The sequence below is a fragment of the Apium graveolens genome, chromosome 3 (genome assembly GCF_009905375.1).
Source record: "Apium graveolens cultivar Ventura chromosome 3, ASM990537v1, whole genome shotgun sequence".
NCBI classification, from domain to species: domain Eukaryota; kingdom Viridiplantae; phylum Streptophyta; class Magnoliopsida; order Apiales; family Apiaceae; genus Apium; species Apium graveolens.
Genome location: NC_133649.1, coordinates 288,894,823 through 288,903,360, shown reverse-complemented (window position 1 = coordinate 288,903,360; position 8,538 = coordinate 288,894,823). Strand labels below are relative to the sequence as shown.

Sequence of the window (8,538 nt, the reverse complement as noted above, 5' to 3'; positions counted from 1 at the left end):
ATGAGGTTACCAAATACCCCAATATACTTATATCTTTCCCAAATACTACTTGAACTACCACCGTTCAAGTTATAATCAGTTTTAAGAAAACATCCCATAGATGAGACCACAAGTTAAGACTTGAATAGATTCAATCTTTGAAATATTATTGAATGAAAAGGTTATGAGATACTTTATTTAATCCCGATATATGTATATCCACATATATACCTCTTTAAACATTTCCTGGAACCTCTGTTATGTAAAGTATGAACAGAGTTTGAAACATCCAATGAATTTTGGAAAGGAAAAGAATTTTGGCATAAACCCGATATCTCGCTGATCAGGCAAAGATACCAATAAGTAACCTTTTCTACTGTAGATGGATGAATTCCTCACCGGTCATCACCCTGGCCGCATTAGGATCTCGCGCTCGACCGTACCCCGGCCCCTCACGCGTTGATGGACTGCCACCCAGCCACTTACACAATAATAGACCGTACCCCGGCCTGTCGCTTATGCCGACTCAATCAAATGGACTTACTTCCCGAACATTGGGCAAGTAATCAAATTGTTTTCTCAAAACAGCAACCTCATTGCGAATATAAAATACACCACAGAGCCGGATTCCCCAGGTTTTGAGCGAGTATTTAAATCCCCTTAAAAGGAAGATCTTAAATATAAAAAAAAGAGTTTTGGGATCCGCTCTGACTTTTAAAAATCATTTTGAAGACTCGAAAACACTTTAAAGAGTGTTTGGAGTAAAGCTGATTTAATGAAGTAAATCAGTCCCCAGAATATTTAGAAAATGACCGAATATTATTATTTAATTAATATTCCCATAAAGAATAATCTTTATAAAAATAATTGAAGTAGAAGTATTAAAACTTATACTTGAAACGAGTATTAAATAACCAAAGATATACTTATATGAAAGTATTATCTTTATTTGAATAATCGAAAATAAGTTTGATTATTAATACCTTATTCTTTAATAAAATAAAGAATATATTTCAGCAAATAATCGGAGTCATAGATCCTCAAATGAATATTCAAATAATATTCAATAAATAAAATAAGCTGAGTCATAATACCTCGAATGAATATTATAAATAATATTCATTAAATAAAATAAAGGAGTCATACATCCTCAAATGAATATTCAAATAATATTCAATAATTAATATAAAAGAGTCATAAGCCCTCGAATGAATATTCAAATAATATTCAATAAATAATATAAAAGGAGTCATAAGCCCTCGAATGAATATTCAAATAATATTCAATAAATAATATAAAGTTTAAAGTTATCGAATAAACCTTATTCGATTAATAGTTTGGAAAACTATAACCATATATATATATATAAATATATATATATATATATACATCCATATCCATATATACAAGATTACTCGGGATCCTCGACTCCCGGTTTTAGAAAATATTTTCACCTTTTGGGTCCCTATACTAAGGGTATATGCAAGTTACCGCTATCCTCTAGCATAGGTATTATCAACTGAACCAACAGATATATATTTCAAGAATATGAAACAGGCATGCATATATACCATATCACATGCTACAATATATCGCAAGAATTTGCTAAATAACCAACATGCATCTATCGCAAGATAATGCATATACAAATATATTCATCACAACAACAGTATAACGGATAGAATACTTGCCTGAGCGACTGGGGGTTACGAATGGCTCGGGACGAGTCTGGTAACCTATAAGCAACAAGTAAGTTGGAATTAAACCAAAGTCACTTGTAAATCTATACTTTAACTAACTTAGACTCTAACGCTCGCTTTGCGCTCACTGATTCGCTTAAGTCACTCGGGTACCCTCGGCTCCACCATTTTTAATAATTTAACCTTTACGAGTTTTAAAGCGATTCCTTCGCGAGTGACTTACCAACTGCCTAAAACACTTACCATAAATGTTTCATGCATTAATTAACCCTTTTCGGTCTTTAACCTACATTTCAAAGTAAGGCGAGGGGAAAAAGTTTCGTTCGCGAAACGCCGTTACTTGAAACGGTCGTTTCTCCTAAACCGTTCATCGGAATCAAACGAACCACATATCAAAACGAAGCTCGTAACATGAACTATCTAAACATGACAATGGTCAAAACCTAGCAGTGAGTTCAAGGGTTCTGATGTTAAGAACAAAAACAGTCTACGGTAAATCATACAACCAATATCCATCCTTATCACATCATAACAACCCCAACAAATCCATATTAACCATTTATACTTATTCCTCACATGAACTAAAAGCTTTACTTAGGTTCTTTAACTAATTACCAAGATTTACAACTCCAACAATACAACAAAACCAACTAATCTCTACAAACTCAACCAATCAAGCATCATGCCTCACATATGCTATATCAAACACATTCAATCCTAATTACTCAAAACTAAAGCTAGGGTTTGTAGTTTATACCTTCCTTGGAGAGTGGAGAATCAAGAGAATGGCTTGGAATCACCCTTAAAGTCCTTATCCAAGCTTAATCTAAACAAAACTTCAAGAACACAAATTTTAGTTCTTGAAAACACTATTCACCACCTTCTTTCATGATTTATAGAAAAAGATTGGCTTGGAATTAGAAGCTTAAACTTATAGGAAGTATGTAACTATCCATGGGGAAGCTTAGATAATTACCTTGCTAAATAGTAAGTGGAGGAGCTTGGACTTCCATTTTCTAAGAAAAGCACCCGAGAGCTTCAAGGAGAAGAAGAGAGATTTTTTTGTGTTTTGTGATTTGTTTTGCTTGGTTGCTAGATTTTTGTTTTGTTTTAGGTCAATTACCCATTTACCCTTGATTTTGTGTGGTTAACAATCCACCACATTTCCTTCCCTTCTATGTCATGCTTGCATCACTTTGCTATGTCATCCTCCCTTCCTTGTCCTCTTCTCATTGGTTGGGTGACATCACTTCCTCTAATCCCTTTGCTTAACTTCCTAATTGTTTGCCTAATGACCGCTGATCTGTTATACGGTTCGCTTAACTTTCGTTTTCATTTATCGTTTGAAGGATCATACCCGGGATCTTATTACTTAGGTTCCCTTAACCTTTCTCAATACATTGTATTCCTTTTATGATCCTCTCTTATAATCCTTTAATTTAAATCCTTTTTATCATGTTACCTTATACTCAATTCTCTCCGTATCTAATGGATTTCCGGGAAAAATCAAAGTGTTCGGAATTGGATTCTGACGATCTTTACATACACTTATATCCCATATAAAGTACTAATAAAATCTCAGAATATCCATATCAGAACCCCTACATAGTGTGGCATGAAAAGTTTTCTCGTTCAGCAAAAACACTATTCATAAGGGTTTCAAAATTTCTCAAAAATTGGGGTTATTACATTCTCTATTCTTCTTAAGATCTCAAACGATCTAACAATCCTTAGACTCAGCTTTCCTATTCTTCCTGAAGGGTTTTTAGCACATAAACGCAGCGAAAACGTAAATTTAAATCTTAAAAAAACCGAAACCCTCCACAGGATCCATGTGAAAAATAATATTTAATTTGTAGTTCAGTATGTTTACCTTAAGAAGCTTTACGTTAATGGAAAGATGGAGGTCTTTAATGGCGATCCAAAAATGATGAACGGAGATCCTTAGCAGCTGCTCCTCAAGTGTGAAGCACTCCACCGGTATCCACCAAGAAAACGATGTAATGAAGGAGGAGGAGATGGAGAGAATTAGGGTTTTGTAAATCTTTTTGGTTGAGGCAAAAATAGGGTCTATAATAGTATATTTATAGGCAAAATTTTCAGCTGAAAATTTTCCCATAAAATATTATTATTATTAACCCTTTATTATTCTCACAAATAATTAAAATACATTTTAATTATTAATCCTTTTTCTAAACTCTTTAGAAATAATTCTCTCACTTGATTTAATTTCCAAAAATTAAATTTTTAATTAATAATATTAAGAACCTTTTCTTAATTAATTTATAATCAATTAAATCTCATTTAATCAATTATTAAATTTGCCAATTAATTATTTATTTCATAAATAAATAATTATCAGCCATTATTAATTAATTCCTCCACCATTAAATCATTCTTTTTTATGGTATGACCCTGTAGGTTCAATATTAAGCCGGCAGTAGAAATAAATAATAATAAAACTATTTTATCATTATTTTTTATAAATTCTCTAATTCATTAAATATGATTAATTAATTAATCATATTTATTCTACATCGTGAGAGATTCTCAGCATATCGCGACTATCCGGATAATACGAATTCACTGCTTAGAATACCAAGAACCTATTCAGTGAGTCGTTACCGTACAATCAATTCCTTCTACCCTGTAATGCCACTATTAAATACAAGGCATGGAACTTGTGTCAAGCCTATCTTATTTAATCACTTGCTTTCCCATTCACTATGCTTAGTTCTATTTAATGTAAATTAGAAACTCCTTTCTAATTTCATTCACTCTGGCCAGAGATTCCTGAACTAGCATAAGTGGATCAGCATTGAACATTCTCTTCCTTCACTGAAAGTGGTAGATCCTTTATTGATCATACACTATCGTCGTGTACAAATTCCTATACCCAGTAGAGCCCTTATAATTGTCCCTTGAGACTAAGAACTAAACCAAAGCATAGTTCAATGTACACAAGATGTCTATGATGACCTCAAGTCTAAGGATACTTGTACAACTATCACTATGTGAACAACTGCTGACACGTGAGTGAACTCCATCAGTTGTTTAGTTGTGTGAGTCATGTTCAGTGAACTTATTCTATAATAAGCACCTACATACTAGCTATAGTGTCACCACACAAATGTCTATGAGAACAGACATCCTTCATAATGAAGCAAGCATAGTATGTACCGATCTTTGCGGATTATTAATTACCAGTTAGTAATCCTACGACCGGGAACTATTTAAGTTTAGAGTTATTATCTTTTAGGTCTCATTATTATGATCTCATCACAATCCATAAAAAATTTTACTCTAAACTGTGGTATATCTTATTTAAACATTTAAATAGATAGAGCCCGCAATAAAAACAAAACAAGTCTTTTATTAATATCAATGAAATCAAAACAGATTACATAAAAGTTATTCCCAAATCCTCATACATGATTGGACTTAGGACACATCTCTTTCAATAACATCTTGATGAGATGTTTATTTAACGTAGTATTCCCGGTTCTACACCATTCTTTACGGATTCTAAAACACGTAGTATAAGTGGGAATCTTCGAATTTCGACGGCTTTTGTATTCACTTATTTCGCTCGTTAAACAAGAATACGTTCTCGGATTCTCAAGATTCCACTATTCATTTATGGTGAACTCAAAATTTTTGCATAATCACATCCAATCATTATTCACTGAAGTTTTAAAATATTACAAAATTTAGGGTTCTTACATATAGTGTCGGTGTTATAGATATAACTGACGCTATTTGTTGACTTGCAATGCGTCGGTCGGACAAAATGCCGACGCTTTTGGTTTGATTAATTGCGTCGGTTATATCCAATGCCGACGCTATTGGTTCTCAACTGTTGCGTTGGTTCACTAAAATGTCGATGCACTTGCCTGTCACCTGTTGCGCTGGTTCACCTGTTTGTTAACCGACGCTTTTGCTTCTCACCAAATGCAACAGTTTGCAGAAATGCCGACACACTTGCTTGTCATCAATAGCGTCGGTTAGCTAGAATGCCGATGCTTTTTGTCACTAAAAAATTAATTTTTTTCCTGTTTTTTACTGATATTTTATATATTTTCTATTAACCTGTTTCATTATACAATTAATACTAAAATCCCAAAAATACAGTACAACAAAAAATTAAATTGTACAACTTAAAAATTATATTTTACAATAAATTTAGAAAATTTTAATATACTAATCTTGAAAGAAAAGTATATATTGAATTACAAATACCATCCAACTCTTTCTATTATGGTTCCCTTACAGATAAAATAACACATAATGTGTCTCCCCTAACAAGTACTTCAAAATCTTCAAATCCCCTTTCATAAATGCTTGACCATCCGTTCTCATTTTTCTCTGAAATTCTAAAAAATAAATTCACAATCATGCAAATTATAACCAACACGAAGATTCTATATTTCAGTTAAATATTTGAAATAGCAAGGTAGGAAATGCTTTTATGCTTCTCCACACATATTGTAAACAAATAAAATCAACCAACACATCCAATTATAAAATGGTTATATGCTTCTATCAAGTACTTATAGCACAAATGGAGGATCTAAAAATTTAAAGAATTACCTTGTTAGAAACATTCTAAAGTAAAAAATTGTGCCCAAAGCTCTCGTATCTCTTTAATTTCTTTTTTGGTATAGTTTCTTGAACCAAGACCCTTCAAAATATGAAAGACAAAGTATTACAAAAATCTCTATTTGATCAATATTTGTAAAACAATGTGGACATTATTTCTCTTACCACTTTCCAATTTATGGTGGAATTTTTTTGAGAAAGCATGATTATGTCGTGCATGTACCTCATAACGAAAAAACCACACTCCGTGCCTCCTTCTTGTTGAGGACACTATGCATAAAGCAACATCATTTTTCAAGTTATGTATAAAAAAAGATCAAATATGTAAATAAGTAATACCTGAACCTCAGAATGATGCCAGCAAAATTCTTTTTTATTCTTCATTAATCCACCTTCTCGTACATATAATTTATATGCCCTGTGAATTAAGCATACATCATTATTCACATTTATTATGAAATTAGAACAATACATTATGCAAAACTAAAATTCATATTTAACTTACGCCAGGGCAGGTGTTGCCAAGCGTATTTTCCGTTCTTGTTTCAATGGATCAAACACATATATAGTACTTTCCTTGAGACAAAACAGGAGCAACATCCAATGGTTGCTGCAATGATACAAACATATGTAATAAATATTTTGGATTACACTAGTAATAAAATTAGTGATAGAGACTTATTATGTTCGTACACTTGGATGTATGGTGCTAGGATAAAAGATTTTTTATTTTCTACCAAAACATTTGTCATGTAATCAGCTGCTTCCCGTTGACGTTGATAGTCACGATTATGTGTTATGGCTAATCTACATGGCAACATGAATCCAAATATATCCTTGCACAAAGTGCTAACGTACCTACAAAAATTACTTATCACAATAAGCATGTGTGTTGATAGATTTTAAAGTAATTAAGGAAGAAAAAAATTAGTCTTACTTTAGAAATATTTCCAAAACGGATATGTTTAACCAACTCATTTTCAAAAATTGATCAACATCTTCAGGCGTGATGTATATTGGATCCTCTCCATTTTCTTCATACTTAAAGACCTCACTTTTTTTAGTTGGAGGCCTCTTATTAAGCAAGAAACGTAGAGATCGACAATGCTCACTTGAGTGTATGTCATCATCAAGCAATGGTGGGGTTTTCTTTATAGGAGTCACTAAACCTTTGCTTTCAACTTTTTTTGGCACCTGAACATTTTTCTTGAGGCTAGCCTCACTCTTCTTCTCCAATAATATCGGCTCCTATAGTAAAAAACAATTACAAAAATGAAAAACTGTAAATGAACGAGAGAAAAAAAATTATGGAATAAACTTTCACCTCACAAGACATATACCTGCCCTAATGTCACAAGATCCTTCGGCCATTGAACAAAGCTACCAGCTGCATTTCCAACCGTCTCATGTTCATCACATGGCACAAGAAGTGGGGTTAGTTGATATTCAGCTACAACATCATCAACTGATACTTTGACATTGTAAAGCACAATTGGGCTATTATAAATCATATTAACCCCTCCACTATTGAATGGAAAAACAGTCCCCCTTGCTGTAATAACTCTCTTTTTCTCCAGATGTATCACCCAAAGACAACAAAGTGTTGGAGTGTGGAATGCATAAATTAACACAAAATTAACATAAATTAAATTTAATGTGGATGTTGAAATATAAATTTTTCTTGTTGTTAAGCATGACAGCCTACAACAGCGAGTACATGATTACTACCATGTGTCTTGACTCTTCACCTGTTAAAAATAAAATATTTCCTTCACTGTGAAATATAAAGTTGATTTTCAAGTTAAGGATTGATTAAGTGGAAACATATTTAATTACAAATATTGTAAGCTGTGGTACTGATTACTATGTTGGTAATACTTTTATTGCATTTATTGCTGAATAAATCTAAATTTTACACCCTTCTTATCTTTACCTGTTTCTGACATTGGTGCTTCATATTACCCTGATCAATGTAGTAAATATCAACTTATCCTAACTTATTCTACATTATAGACAGGGAGAGTTTTAATTGTTCACATTATAAATATACAACGTTCACCAAATAATACATACACGCATAGTATAAGACATATTTCCCACCAGATGCCTAATATTTGCAATGGGTAATAAGGTATAAAATCATACTTCTAATGTACTCAGTGACTCGTAGTCTCTATGAACTCAACATATACTTTAGCAAAAAAAACTCAGCATATTCACCACTTACAATTAAAGAATACATTTCGTTCAACAAGTTTAA

The 8,538-nt window shown here is 32.5% G+C and overlaps 1 long non-coding RNA gene across 1 annotated transcript; it reads right to left on the bottom strand.

Annotated features, from left to right (window-relative positions):
• Positions 1–5,925: 5,925 nt before the first annotated feature.
• LOC141711118 (uncharacterized) lies at positions 5,926–6,705 on the bottom strand. Its single transcript, XR_012571224.1, has 4 exons — positions 6,618–6,705; positions 6,444–6,548; positions 6,270–6,360; positions 5,926–6,052 (listed from the first exon to the last, which is right to left on the bottom strand). It is a non-coding gene; the product is annotated as an uncharacterized LOC141711118 (long non-coding RNA).
• Positions 6,706–8,538: the final 1,833 nt, after the last annotated feature.